Below are 16,372 nucleotides of genomic sequence, written 5' to 3'. Positions count from 1 at the left end.
GGGTGGGATCATACCAGCACTAATGCACCGGATCCCATCAGAACTCCGTAGTTAAGCGTGCTTGGGCGAGAGTAGTACTAGGATGGGTGACCCCCTGGGAAGTCCTCGTGTTGCACCCCCCACTACCATTTGTTATGATTCTCTTTCGCGTGCTAAGATGGTATTTACTAATGAAGCAATAATGTGTTTTCCTTATTTCATGTTATTGCACGAATTCACTTATATGCACAACCGAAGCCCTGAAACCGCTAGATACTCATGGATCTCGAAACCAAAAAAATCTATGAACTCTAGGGATAGACTTAATATTCATGCCAAATCCACGACTACCTACTACCATAAATACATCATAGGGATGTAGATGGAAACAATTAGAATCATACGACAAGACGCGAAATTTATAGAGTACAACCAGGAATGACGATCACTACTTACGATCTGGCTTATCATCATGCAGCAGGAAAATGTCATCCCACATAAATAACAAGCACACCCACGAGACACCGCTCCTGCAAATGGACTCTGCTACCTTCCAAGCTGCGGTAACAGCGGCAGTAACCGCTGCTATGACACAACTCAACGCAAACAAAACCAATAGAGGTGGAAATAGCATCGACAACCCCAGCCGAAGGAACGAGCATGGAAACCAACAAGTGACAGCTTATCAAGGAACTCCAAACCCCAAGCTTAAGAGAAGGAAGCGAAAGTCTGGAAGTAAGAGAAAGGGGCAGCCAACTCAAGGGTTCTCAAAGAAGCAACATGTTGTTGCTGTTCATGCGACCATGACCCCTACTACATCAACATCAGCGAGACCATATGCTGGAAGCCTTCCAAGATGCAACCAGTGCAATTTTCATCACAAGGGAGCCTGCCGGGAGCTGCATTGTAAGAAATGTAACCGAAAGAGTCACACCACCAAATACTGTAGAACTTATCCACGACAGAATCATCAGCCAAACAAAAACAACAACAATCGCAACAACCTTAACAACAACACCAATGATGAGACCAGTCACACCTGCTATGGGTGTGGAGGAACCGGTCACTTCAGGCGCAATTGCCCGAAGGCTAACAATCAAGGAGCAGAAGGATCAGGAAAGGTCCTGACCTTGGGTCAAGGCGAAGCAGTCCAAGACCCGACAGTTGTTACTGGTACGTTCCCACTTAACAACTCTTTTGCTTGCATCTTACTCGATAGTGGAGCTAAGCGAAGCTTCGTTAATAACAAATTCGAGCACTAACTAAAACAACAACCCCAGAAGCTAAACGAAGCCTTCACAATGGAGATGGCTAAGCAAAAAAAACCGAATTAACCTAGGATATTTATGTAGAGTATACCTTAACACTAAACAACCATTCATTTCAAATAAATTTAATGCCAGTAAATATTAGGAGTTTTAATGTGATAATCGGCATGGTTGGGTTAAACCCCCACCGTGCTGATACTATGTGTCGCGAGAAGGCTGTTTGCCTTCACCTCCCCAATCACGAAACTCTAATAACCTATGGTGATAAACCTGGCGCCAATCCTCGTCTTAACTCGTGCATTAAGGCACAAAAGTGCCTGCACAAGAAGAACTACGTTTTCCTCGCTCACGTTGTGGACAAGGTCGAGGAAGAAGTAAGCATACAAGGTATTCCGGTAGCATGCGGTTTTCCGGATGTATTTTCCCGAAGAACTTCCGGGAATACCCCAGAGAGATAGGTCGAATTTCGAATCGACCTCATACCGGGAACCACATAAATTGCCAATTCATCCTACAGGGTAGCTCCCGCCGAAAATTCAGAAGTTATCCAGTCAATTGAGAAGAATTGTTGCGCAAAGGATTCATCGGACCAAGCTTCTCACCCTGGAGAGCTTTGGTCTTGTTCTTCAAGAAGACGTATCCTTCAGAATGTGCATCGATTATAGGGAATTGAATAAGCTCACTATAAAAAACCGATACCCACTCCCTCGGGCTGACGACCTATTTAACCAGCTCCAAGGAGCTAGTTGCTTCTCCAAAATAGATCTAAGAACCGGTTATTATCAGGTCCGAGTCCGAGAAGAGGACATTCCAATAACTGCTTTTCGAATTCGTCACGACCATCTCGTGATACCCTTCAGTCTAACGAATGCTCCCACGGTATTCATAAACCCTATGAACCGAGTTTTCCCAACCATTCCTAGTCAACCTTTTAATTATTTTCATCGATAGTATACTCGTCTGCTCACGAAACAAGAACAAACACTGTCAACACTTACGATCGGCTTTGGAGGCATCACAATCGGAGAATATCGCGGAAGAAGCATTGCGTGGATTGCATAAAACTCTCAAAGTCAAAAGAACAAAGCTTATTATTACAAGAGTTGGATCGAGCACTAACTGGGCGATCGTCGATAGGTTAATCAAATCTGCTCATTTCCTGCCGATAAAAGAATTTTACAAGATGGAAAGATTAACACGGATCTATACCAAAGAGACCGTGAGACTCCAGGGAGTGCCAACGTCTATAATCTCGGATCGGGATAGTAGATTTACCCCATGATTCTTTGGCAGTCACTCCAGAAGGCCAGGGGAACACTGCTAGTCATGAGCACTGCTTACCACCCTCAAACCGATGGCCAAAGCGAACGAACCATCCAAAACACTCGAAGACATGCTCCGTAATTGTGTGATTGATTTCGGCAAGTCATGGGACGCCCAAATACCCTTGATCGAATTCTCATGCAATAACAGCTATCACATAAGTATCAAGGTTGCTCCATTTGAGGCCTTATATGGTCGCAAATGCAGATCACCTCTATGTTGGGCTGAGGTGGGTGACACCCAGCTGGCAAAATGGGCAATCACCAAGCAACACACTTACTGAAACATCCCAAAATACGACCCAAATTTTTTGTTTTAATATTACTAAAATCACATCATCGAATGACATACGTACTAAGAACCATAGAATGAGTAACTCAAAAGTCAAGTAACTGTGTCAAAACAAATACTGTATCGATCACATCAAAATATCTGAATAAAACTCCCAGGATACAACTGAAGCTGTGGTGTGTGCGATGCCATCAATCCGAGCTCTTCCCCTTACTAGCGGAAGTACCTGAAACCAAAAACTGAAACTGTAAGCACAAAGCTTAGTGAGCTCCCCCAAACTACACATACCATACAATAACATATAAAGCAACTACTGGGCCTTGCCCACTGCATCGGACTGAAGTCCGGAAACTGCATCGGACCGAAGTCCGGGACTAACCAGGGCCTTGCCCTCTGCATCAGACCGAAGTCCGGAAACTGCATCAGACCGAAGTCCGGAACTAACCAGGGCCTTGCCCTCTGCATCGGACCGAAGTCCGGAAACTGCATCGGACCGAAGTCCGGAACTGACCAGGGCCTTGCCCTCTGCATCGGACCGAAGTCCGGAACTGACTGAACATAGCATAGCATAATCATAACTACTAGCATAAACACAGATACTGCATACTGCATCGGACTGAAGTCCGGAACACATAACACAAAGACATGCTTGAATCACAAAGACATCAAGCACACTGAACTACTGCATCAGACCGAAGTCTGAAACTACTGCTAACTAAACGGGCAGGCATTGTAGCCGTAGACCCGTTCCTACTGGAAGGAAACTCACCTCGTAACGCTGACTGCTGAGGTGCTAAATCTGGAAATGTCTGACTGCTGCTCCGGAACTCCCTGGCTATAAATCCCATTAACACTAAATCAGATACTGATAACTAATCTCAGGGTAAAATGACTATTTTACCCCTGGTCAAAGTCACCCTTCTGGCCAAAGTTAACTCTCAGTTGACCTGACTCGCCGAGTTGGGCCGCCAACTCGTCGAGTCCCTGTTCTCATATCTAATTCTCTGCCGGCTACTACTCGTCGAGTTTAGCATAGGCTCGACGAGTTTCACTTCGATACTAATAACCAGTCCATCTTCAACTGACTCGCCGAGTTGTATGAACAACTCGTCGAGTCTGTTCTTAAGGCAAGAAGATTGCCTTGGACTCGCCGACTCAGGGCGCAGACTCACCGAGTCCCTCCATTACTAGATCTATGTCTCAACTCACTGAGTCCAATTCCCACTCACTGATTCCACTTGCAAACTCTCAAAGGGGAAATATCGGGGACTCGCGACTCGACTCGCCGAGTCAGAAGAGCGACTCGCCGATTCCTTAGCATGCCATTACTATTCAGTCGATTCTGCTCGAATCCAGAGCATTCCATTCATAGATCTGGACTCCCTAGGGCTGGTTTTTCACGTAAAGTTTCTAACTTTACGTGCATGCATGCTAAAATGAAGCTAAAAATCCCAAAACAAGCTAAAGGAAGGGATCTAAGCTTAGAATGGAAACTTGGCTCAATAAAGGTGGCAACCTTGAGCTTAATAGGCTCTGGAAAGCTTAGATCTGAAGTCCATTCATCATATTAACACTTAGTTCGACCTTAAAGTCTAGAAAGGGCTCAAAATCCACAAAAGTAAACTTCTCAAGAGATCTAATTGATAATAAGTAAAGATTCGAGCTTGATACCTCAAAGAGGACTGAAATGCAACCAGAAATCCGGATCTACTTGCTTCCCTTGAATACTTCTTTTCTCTCTTCTTCCCCTAAATCTCCAAATGCACCAAAAACCTTCACAAGAGAGAAAATGCTCCAAAAATGCTTAAGGACGGCTAGGGTTTCGTATGGGACTCTTTGTGGGTGAGGGAGGCTGGTCTTGGGGCGCATAAAGTGTTTAAATAGGGTGCAAACCCTTGAAATTAGGGTTTCATCCAGACTGGCAGACTCGCCGAGTCCGGAGTATAGACTCGTTGAGTTGCCAACTTAAATCGCGTGCAACCCCCGACTCTACTCGACGAGTCGGGCTACTGACTCGTCGAGTACCTCTTAAGGAAATCAAAACTACTTGATTAAATCACATACCATAAAATGGGGCGTTACAATTCCCCCCCACTTATCTTAGACTTCGTCCTCGAAGTCTGCTGCTACTGAATTTGAGAATAACTCTGGATAATGCTCCCTCATCTCCTCCTCGGCCTCCCACGTTCACTCTGAACCCTTTCGGTGCTGCCACTGCACCTTCACTAACTGAACCACCTTGTTCCTCAAGGTCTTCGTCTTCCGATCCAAGATCGCAACTGGTCTCTCAATATAATTCAGGCTGCTATCAACCTGAATATCCTCCAAGGGTACAACTGCTGACTCGTCCACCAAACACTTCCTCAACTGAGAAACATGGAAAGTGTTGTGGATCTGGCTAAGCTCTGCTGGAAGATCCAACCGATAAGCAACCCGACCCACCCGGGCCAAAACCCTAAAAGGACCAATGAACCTGGGGCCCAGCTTGCCCCTCTTCCGGAATCTGATAACACCCTTCCAGGGTGATACCTTCAGGAGGACCATATCGCCCACCTGAAACTCCAAATCCGAATGCCTCCTGTCGGCGTAACTCTTCTGCCAACTCTGCGCAGTCTTCAGTCTGCTACGGACCTGCTGGATCAACTCTGTGGTCTTAAGTACCACTTCGGTACTCCCCATGACTCGCTGACCGACCTCGCCCCAACAAATCGGGGTCCTACACTTCCTTCCGTAGAGCATCTCGAAAGGAGGGCGGTCAATACTAGCGTGGTAACTATTGTTATACGAAAATTCCGCTAATGGAAGATACGTATCCCAACTGCCACCAAAATCTAGGACACATGCCCATAGCATGTCCTCGAGAGTCTGAATCGTCCTCTCGCTCTGCCCGTCCGTCTGGGGGTGGAAAGCGGTGCTAAAATGAAGACGAGTCCCCATCTCGTCATGAAACCTCTTCCAAAACCTGGAAGTAAAACGGACGTCTCGGTATGATACTACTGATACAGGCACCCCATGCCGTGCCACTACCTTGCGCACATAGATATCGGCTAGCTTCTCGGCCGATATGCTCTCCTGAATCGGTTTGAAATGCACGCTCTTGGTCAGCCGATCCACTATGACCCAAATCGAGTCAACTCCACGTGCGGTCCTGGGTAGCTTAGTGATGAAATCCATAGTGATATCCTCCCATTTCCACACAGGAATGTCTAACGGCTGCATCTTGCCGTGGGGTCTCTGGTGTTCTGCCTTGACCTTCCTGCAGGTCAGGCATCTCTCTACGTACCAGGCTATGTCCCGCTTCATGCAGGGCCACCAATAATCGGGTCGAAGATCTCTATACATCTTCGTCGCCTCTGGATGGATGGAGAACCGGGACTTGTGGGCCTCATCCATTAGTACCTGTCGTACTCCTCCCCAGTATGGTACCCATACTCTCCCATGAAGGGTCAACAATCCTCGACTGTCATAGTCAAAGGAAGCTACTCGTCCCACAATCCTCTCACACTTCTGCCTTTCCTCCTTCAGGCCCTCAACCTGTGCTTCTCTGATCTGTTCCAACAATGGAGTAATCACTGTCATCCTCAGAGATAAATCCCTGATCGGGGCTGCTACCGCCTTGCGGCTCAAGGCGTCGGCCACTACGTTGGCCTTACCTGGATGATAAAGGATCTCACAATCATAGTCCTTTACCACATCTAACCATCGACGCTGCCTCATGTTTAGATTCGGCTGGTCCATGAGGTACCTCGGACTCTTGTGATCCGTGTAAATGGTACAACGGACCCCATAGAGGTAGTGTCTCCAAATCTTGAGGGCGAACACCACCGCCCCCAGCTCTAAATCGTGCGTCGGATAGTTAGCCTCGTGAGGCTTCAACTGTCTAGAGGCATAAGCTATTACATGCCCTCGCTGCATCAACACTGCTCCCATCCCTGTGATCGAAGAATCACAATAGACTACAAAGTCATCCACTCCCTCTGGCAGGGTAAGAATCGGCGCCTCACACAAACGCTGTCTGAGGGTCTCAAATGCTGCCTGCTGCTCAGGCCCCCAACGAAACACCACCGACTTCCTAGTCAGTCGGGTGAGTGGAACTGCTATCTTGGAGAAGTCCTGGATGAATCTCCTGTAGTACCCTGCCAAACCTAGGAAGCTCCGAATCTCAGATGGAGACCTCGGGACCTCCCACTACATCACAACCTCTATCTTGGCCGGATCTACTAGTATACCCTTCTGGTTGACGAGGTGACCAAGGAACTGCACCTTGCGCAACCAGAACTCGCACTTGGAGAACTCCGTGTGAAGTCTCTCCCTTCTCAGCGTCTCCAGCACCTCTCTCAGGTGCTCCTCATGCTGCTCCTGAGTCTTGGAATAAACCAAGATGTCATCAATGAACACTATCACAGACCGATCCAGCATCGGTCTGCATACGTGGTTCATGAGATCCATGAACGCGGCTGGAGCATTGGTGAGCCCAAACGGCATCACCACAAACTCATAATGACCATAGCGGGTCCTAAAAGCGGTCTTCTGCACATCCTCATCCCTGACCCGCATCTGGTGATATCCTGACCGTAGATCAATCTTGGAGAACCAAGATGCTCCCTGAAGCTGGTCAAACAAATCATCTATCCTCAGAAGTGGGTAACGATTCTTCACCGTTACCTTGTTCAGCTCCCGGTAATCTATGCACATACGGTGCGACCCATCCTTCTTCCTTACGAACAGGATCGGGGCTCCCCATGGTGAACTACTCGGCCTAATGAAACCCTTGTCTAGCAGCTCCTGCAGCTGCGTAGACAACTCCTGCATCTCTGGAGGAGCCAACCAATACGGTGCTTTGGCTATCGGAGCCGCACCCGGGACCAGATCAATCCGAAACTCAACCTGTCTCTCCAGAGGTATTCCAGGCAAATCCTCTGGGAATACGTCTGGGTACTCTCGTACTACTGGCACATCGTCAACTGTCGCTTTACCCTTCTCCCGGGCATCTATGACATAGGCGATGTACCCTGCGCAACCCTGCTGAACGTAGCGCCTCGCTCTCGCTGCTGAACACAGAATCGGTCCGCGCTGCGGCCTCTCGCCCTGAATCACTAACTCTCCCCCACTGGGAGTGCGAACCCTCACTAACTGCAGCTTACAACCAATCACCGCCCCATTGGGGCTCAGCCAATCCATACCCAATATAACCTTGTTCCCTTGCAGAAGAATAGGAACCAAGTCTACTAAAAACTGCTCATCGAATAACTGAAGCGAACACCCCTTATGCACTCTCGCGACCCTGACGGTCCTGTCGTCCGCTATTTCCACCTCGAGTGGACAATCCAGCTTCCCCGGAGCTATGCTAAACCTCTTGCTAAGCACAAGCAAAACAAATGATCGGGTAGCCCCTGAATAAAACAATACTATAGCTGAAATGCCGTTCACTAGGAACGACCCTATATATACAAACATACAATCATAAGAAACAATCAATATCAATAAAGAGATGAAAGGAAGATACATACCCGTCACCACATCAGGAGTCGCTCGCGCCTCCTCTGCTGTCATCTGAAAGGCTCTACTCTTCGCCACTGGCGCCTCACTCCGGTTCTGACGGCCGTTTGTAATCCTCAATGTTGCAGGGGCAGGTGCTGACACCTTCCCTGCTGCTGCCAAACTCGGACACTGGGACTTTTTATGTCCCCTCTGATTGCAATGGAAGCAAATCAGATCAGATGCTGTGGTGGTGGTGGTAGCTGTACAATCCTTGCTCATATGCCCAGTCCGACCTCACTTGTAGCAACTGGCACTCCCTGCCTTGCACACCCCATCGTGCAATCTCCCACACTTGCAACACCGACCGTGGCTCTGCTGTCCTCTAGATCTGTGATCTGATACATGGGGCTTCTTGCCCGAACTCCCTATGCCAGATGCCGCCTCTGGCTTCCTCTTCTTCTCCATCTCTAGATCAATCTCTCTCTCTCTCGAGCCCTCACAATCATATCATCCAACGTTTTACAGCTGGACCGGCTCACAAACTGGCAGATATCACTCCGCAACATCTCATGATAACGTGCCTTTTTCATTTCCTCATCAGCTGCATACTGAGGAACGAGATGAGCCCTCTCCCTGAACTTGGCGGTAATCTCCGCCACTGTCTCAGTAGTCTGGGTGAGATCCTGAAACTCCCTGGCTAACTGCTGCACCTCAATAACCGGTGCAAAATCGGCTCTGAACCTGGTAGTAAAATCAACCCAAGTCATCGCATCAAGCGCTGCGTCATCCCCGATGACATGCCCGATCTCCTCCCACCAATCTCGTGCCCTGTCCTTGAGAAGACAGGATGCTAGTCTGACCTTGTCCCCTTCGGGACATCTGTGGTGCGGAACGCATTGGCGACGTCCGCCAACCACCTGGTACTCGCAATGGGATCCCGTGCCCCATGGTAGTCTGGAGCTCCACAAGCCTGGAACTCCCTGAAGGTGAGTGTGCGCGACCCCATCATGGTCGCCACCTCAGCACGGAACGTGCTCAACCTCTCGTCCATCAGCTCCAAAATACCCTCCTTGATCGAACCAAAGATCACAGGAGTCAGCTCGAGTATGATGCGAGTAATCTCTGAAGAGAGAAACTCCATAGTCTGCTTATCTAGATGCTCGACCCCCGAGCCTGATCCTGATCCTGATCCCTCGCCGGCTCCTGAACTGCCGACTGCTGGCCTAGGGCGTAAAACCACCATTCTGAAAACACATCATGACAAACGTCAGAAACACTGATATATCTCGAGGGATCGCTACTACTACAAGTTTCCTGGTCTCATCTCAGCCTTCCTCGATTCAAGTACGGATCCTCTGCTTTCAGTAGTACGGGCCCATACTACCTTCCACATCTATCCGTACTTTCCTCAAGCACTGCCTCGACTCCACCAAGTCACTTCTACTGCTACTGATCTTTGCTACTCTCATCCTAGGCTTGCCCTAGGGAAATCTCTGACTCCACCCAATCCAATCCTCAGCTGCTGAAGGCCTCCTTGTAATGCCAGTTAGCCATCACCTGAATACCATCACATGTGACGAGGCTCAGATAATCCTTCGAGTATAAGACTCGTCCCTACAATGGTTAGACTCAAACAAGAGCTGCGCAATAGGGCCACATCCAACACTCTGAGATTATTCAACCCTTATTACATGTGACGTGACGTATTCACCTAATGGCTAACTTGTTGGATAAGGTGTCTAAGTCCATAACTATTTCTGGTATGTACTTGACCCGACCCGGCATGGTCCATTTGGGTTGCATGGCACCATGCAATTGGATAAACTAAAATGAGAGAAATAACACTTATGGTTTATTAATATATTATAAGTTCTAATATATTAATAATATTCTTTAATTAGTTTGATCAATAATTAATTTAGCATTAATTAAGTGATCAAAAGATAACTAATTAAATATATGGGTAGATTATGTAAATCTTCCATATCTTATATAGTGGGCTAAGAGGCTCCATGGATTATCAAGTTGGGTTCCACCCATAGGATGCTCCATGGATGCTCCATGGGAGTTACAAACCCATGGGTCATGGAAATGAAGAGTCATGACACATTAGGGTTTACATGGTGTAACCCTAGATGTGTCAACACTATATAAGAAACCCATTCTCCACCAAAATCGGCTACACATAAGAAACAAGAGGGCTAGGCCGATTTTAGAAGTGTGTATTCTCTCTAAAGTCATTCCAAAAGCATTTGGTGTTGTGTGAAGCATTTGAGGCATCACACTTGGGGTGCTAGGCTCACAAGGTTTCAAGGATCATAAGCAACAACAAGGTAAGTTATTCTATCTTTCATGCAAGTTAAAATTTGTTCCCCATGTATGCTAGATAGGAATATAACCTTGGAATTCAACTTTGCATGATAATTAGACAAACATAGATCCAAGGTTATTAGGGTTGCATGTACACTTAGGAAGTGTTAGAATGCTCAAAACCCATCAGAGGTATCAGAGCCTAGGTTTGTTTGTTGTTTTTTTTTGTGTGCAAACAGCTTGAAAAAAAATTGTTTTTCTGTTTTCTGCTCGTATGAAAGTTTGCACATTTGTTGCTGGAAATGGACTAGAAACATTACCCTAAACTGTTTTGATGTTTTAAAGCTTGTTTTAGATGGTGTAATGTTTATGCTAATCCATTTACAATGACAATTATTAAAATTACAAGTTTTTTTAAGTGTAATTTTTGATTCTTGAAAGTGTTCATATTCATGTTCTTGAACTTATGAAGATTAGATGATCATAGGAATTGTTTGTAACCTTCATGGTAGTTTAATTCATGATCATAATGTGTTTTAATGGAGTCCATAACTTGTCCTCAAGTTATGGAAAACCAAAAGTCTCACTTTTATTAAAGCCATTAAAAGAACACAAGAGTTATAAAAATGAAGAGTCTTCATTTTTATTACTCAATTAATTCATAAGTTATAAGAAATGAAAAGTTTTGGAAGTTTACAAAACTTGCCCTCAAGTTTTGGAACATGTAAAGTCTTGATTAAAACTTTAGTTCCAACCCTTAGAATTTTAAAAAGTTAAAATTCAACCCTTATACTTTATAATATTATAAGTTACTAATATATATATATATATATATATATATATATATATATATATATACATATATATATATATATATATATATATATATATATATATATATATATATATATATATATATATATATATATATATATATATATATGTATAACGTCAAGTCGTCTTACCGCTAGTACGCCTCATTCACGAAGCCGGTCTATAAGGGGGGTATAAGGTTGTTGCCTATAAAATGGCAACTTAATGGGTGTCCACTCTCACCCACCGCTTCCTTGATCGGTGGAGGGTCGTTAGCGGAACGGGTAGGACAAGGACTTATAAATTCTAATTAAAAGTATGATGAATATTATAAAGTAACTAAATGCTTTTATTAAATTCCCAATCTTAGTTACTTTAGGAAAATGTGAATAAGGTGCTAATCCATGAAATTACACTTTACACTTTGTTTAAGTCGTTAGTGGAGCTCGTGTGGTTAACCGACACACTAACTTGGACTTAACAAGGTAGGTAAAGGGTGACTTAAAGTTTATTATAGGTCGGTGGAGCTCGTGTGGTTAACCGACACATCGATTGAGTAATAAACATTGAGTGTACCAAGTGATTTGCATGGTTACTTCACACCTCGTTTTGTGATCCTCGGTATCCCAGTCACAAAACTTGGAGGGCACACTCGAGATTGAAACATGCCTTTGAAAAGTTCATTGAATCTCAAAAGAATCTAGGAATTTCTAAGAACCAATTAAAAACCTAATATCTATATTTCGTTTTTCATGGTGGAAATTGGTGAATCGTCATTCACCTACCTTTCAAATATGTTATAGCTTGGATTACGGCATACCTCTTCTAAGTTATAATATATTGTGATTGGATTCTAGCCTTAATATTACATTTGGGTGTTTTATTAAGGACTCTCTTAATATCTAAACTAATCTTGTTCTCTTCTTTCAGATGTCTTCAAACAATGCTGCTTCTGGCTCTAATCCTAATGGCTCCTTTACCCTTATGAACTTGTGTGGGAAAGTCACTTTTGATGGATCCAACTTCAATGAATAGATCAGAAACATCAGGATGATTACCCGCTACGGGGACAAAGAATATGTCCTTGACAAGGAGCTTAAGGAGATTGATGAGACCACTGCAACTCCCCAGGAGATTGCTGACTTCCGGGCACATGAAAGGGATGCTACAAAAGTGGCATGCATCATGTTGGCCACCATGACAGCGGAACTCCAAAAGTCCTATGAGGACTTCTACCCTTTTGAAATACACCAAGATCTGATGGAAAGATACCATCAAAGTGCACGACAAGAGAGGTATGAAATCATATGCTCTATCATAACAACCATGATGAAGGACGGGGAATCCGTCACGAGCCACATGCAGAAAATGCAAAGATATGTGGATCGGTTGCTGAAGCTTAATGTGAACTTCCCTGAGGAGCTTGCAATAGATATCATTTTGCACTCCTTACCATCGTGCTATGATCAATTTCGCATGACATATCACATGAATAAGGAAGAGGTCACACTCAGCAAACTTTAGGGACTCCTCAAGACCGCAGAAACAGGTCTTAAGGGTAAGTTGGTTGTTAACACTCCTACTCCAAACTCCGCCCCAGTTTTGGCAATCGGGAAAGGTAGAGGGAAGAAGAGGAAGAGCTCTTCGAAGGGTACCAAGGCTAGGACCCTTGATGGCTCTTCTTCAAGTGGAACCAAGAAAGGTTTTGTCACTCCTTCTTCTGACCCTAAAGAGGCTGAATGCTTCTATTGCCATGAAAAGTCACATTGGAAGCGGAACTGCCCAAAGTACCAGCAAGATGTGAAGGATGGGAAAGTTAAACCCAACCATGCAGGTATTTACACTATCTTATCTAATAACTCACCCCATTCTAACTCTTGGGTCCTTGATACCGGTTGTGGTATTCATATCTGTTCTGATTTGCAGGGAATAAGAAGAAGTGAGAATGTGGAGCATGGAAGAATAAACTTAATCATGGGGAATAGGAAAGCTTTACCTGTCACCAAGATTGGAGTTTATACTTTATCGCTAAGTAGTGGGTTTAGTTTAGATTTGAATGAATGTTGTTATTCGCCAGAAATGGCAAGAAATATTATTTCCTTTCATGCATTGTATAAACAAGGTTTCACCTTTTCATTTGATAATGAAGTTGGTTCGATTAATGCTTTCTTTAATAATGTTCTTTATTTTAAAGCATTACCTTGTGATGGTGTGTATGAAACTGTATCTGTGGTTGATAACTTAGGAAATAATGTATTGTGTATTGATTCTGTTAATGATAATAACCTGGATAAAGCATCATTATGGCATTGTCGTCTTGGACATATAAGCAAGAAACGCATAGGCCAACTCCAAAAGGATGGAGTATTGGAGTCATTTGACCTAAAGTCCGATGATAGTTGCGAATCATGCTTACTTGGAAAAATGACAAAGTCACCCTTCACAGGTTCTTGTGAGAGGGGTGAAGGTTTGTTGGATCTTATACACACGGATGTGTGTGGGCCCTTCAAACATGCCATAAGGGATGCTAATCGTTATTATTTGACTTTTACTGATGATTACAGTAGATATGGATATGTCTACTTAATCAAGCATAAGTCAGAGACTTTTGAGAGGTTTAAAGAGTTTAAACAGGAAGTCGAGAATCAATTGGGCAGGAACATTAAGATGCTTCGATCCGATCGAGGTGGTGAGTATCTTAGTTCAGAGTTCCTCGACTATCTTAAGGAATGTGGGATTGTCTCACAATTGACACCTCCCAGGACACCGCAGTTGAATGGTGTAGCTGAGAGGCGTAATCGAACCTTGTTGGATATGGTTCGTTCCATGATGAGTCGAGCTTCGCTACCAATCTCATTTTGGGGGTATGCCTTAGAGACTGCCGCCCATATCCTTAATCTAGTTCCCACAAAGAAAGTTGCCAAAACTCCTCATGAGATGTGGACTGGAAAAGTACCCAAACTAGACCACATTAAGATTTGGGGTTGCGAGGCTTTCGTGAGACGCGAGACTCATGATAAGCTCGAACCTCGAAGTGATAGGTGTATTTTCATCGGCTACCCACAGAAATCCTTTGGTTACCTCTTCTACAGACCTAGTGAGAATGTGGTCTTTGTAGCTAGGAGGGCTTTCTTTCGAGAGAGAGAGAGTTCATAAGCCAAGGAGACAGTGGGAGGCAAGTTGACCTTGAAGAAATTCAAGAGTCAAGTGGTGAAGGAACTTCAAACCCTAGCACTCAACTTGAGGAGGAAACTCCTGTTGAGCCAATTGACAAGTCTGTACCTCTGAGGCATTCCACAAGGGTTAGGAATGCACCTGAGCATTACTATGGATTCCATATTACTGCGGAAGGTGATACACTTATCAGTGATGAGACACTGATAGGTCTGGATGAACCTAACAGTTACGCAGAAGCCATGGCAGGCCCTGAGTCAGCCAAGTGGAAAGAGGCAATGGACAGCGAGATACAGTCCATGTATGACAATCAAGTTTGGAACTTGGTTGAGAATGTACCAGGTCGTAAGACTATAGGGTGCAAATGGATCTTCAAGAAGAAGACCGACATGGATGGTAATGTACACACTTATAAGGCACGACTGGTTGCAAAGGGTTTCTCACAAACTCCGGGAGTTGATTATGATGAGACCTTTTCTCCAGTGGCCAAGATTAAGTCTATTAGGGTTCTGTTAGCCATAGCTGCATTTCATGACTATGAAATATGGCAAATGGATGTCAAAACCGCTTTCCTTAATGGAAAGTTGGCTGAGGATGTTTACATGAGTCAGCCAGAGGGTTTTGTCAATACAGAGTACCCTAATAAAGTGTGTAAGCTTGAGAAATCCATTTATGGGTTAAAGCAAGCACCTCGCAGATGGAATCTTTGCTTTGATGAGAAAGTCAAAGAATTTGGCTTTTCTAGGAGTGAAGATGAATCTTGTGTATATGTCAAGGCTAGTGGGAGTATAGTTAGCTTTTTGGTATTGTATGTGGATGACATACTACTCATAGGAAATGACATCCCAACTCTGCAGGAAGTTAAGTCCTGGCTTGGGAAGTGTTTCTCTATGAAGGACCTAGGAGAAGCTGCCTATATTCTAGGGATAAGGATCTTAAGAGACGGAGTAAAAGACTAATTGGACTTAGTCAGAGTACCTACTTGGATAAGGTGCTGAAGAGATTCGGCATACAGGACTCCAATAAAGGAGAGTTACCCATCCAGAGTAACGCCAGATTGAGTAAGACACAAAGCCCTAGTACTGAGGCTGAGATAGCAGAAATGAGTCGAATACCTTATGCTTCGGCTGTAGGATCGATCATGTATGCTATGACGTGTACTCGACCTGATGTAGCCTTTTCTTTGAGCATGGTTAGCAGGTATCAGGGGAACCCTGGCAAGGCACACTGGACTACGGTAAAGAATATCCTCAAGTACCTACGGAGGACTAAGGACTGGGTCCTTACCCTCGGTGGGAGTGAAGACTTGAGAGTTGTAGGGTATAGTGATGCTAGCTTTCAGACTGATAGGGATAATTTCCGCTCTCAGTCAGGCTGGGTCTTTACGTTAAACGGAGGAGCAATTTCTTGGAAGAGTTCCAAGCAAGAGACAGTGGCTGATTCAACTTGCGAATCAGAGTATATAGTAGCTAGCGAGGCAGCAAAGGAGGCGATATGGCTGAAGAACTTCATTGGAGACCTTGGAGTTGTACCAGCTATTAAAGAGCCAATGGAAATTTTCTGTGATAGTGAAAGTGCAGTTGCCTTAGCCAAGGAACCAAGGGATCACGGGAGATCCAGACACATCGACAGAAAATACCATTTCATCAGACATCGAATAGAAGAAGGACTCCTCGTGACAAAGAGGGTATCATCGGATGAGAATCCAGCAGATCCCCTCACGAAGGGACTGA

General features: G+C 44.8%; 1 non-coding gene across 1 annotated transcript; it reads left to right on the top strand.

Moving 5' to 3' along the window:
• LOC145122868 (5S ribosomal RNA) lies at positions 1-119 on the top strand. Its single transcript, XR_013714769.1, has one exon. It is a non-coding gene; the product is annotated as a 5S ribosomal RNA (ribosomal RNA).
• The last annotated feature ends 16,253 nt before the right edge of the window (positions 120-16,372 follow it).

The sequence above is a fragment of the Lactuca virosa genome, chromosome 6 (assembly GCF_052849685.1).
Source record: "Lactuca virosa cultivar CGN04683 chromosome 6, Lactuca_virosa_CGN04683_v6, whole genome shotgun sequence".
NCBI classification, from domain to species: Eukaryota; Viridiplantae; Streptophyta; class Magnoliopsida; order Asterales; family Asteraceae; genus Lactuca; species Lactuca virosa.
Note: the sequence above shows the minus strand (reverse complement) of the source record. Positions and strands in the feature narration are given on the sequence as shown.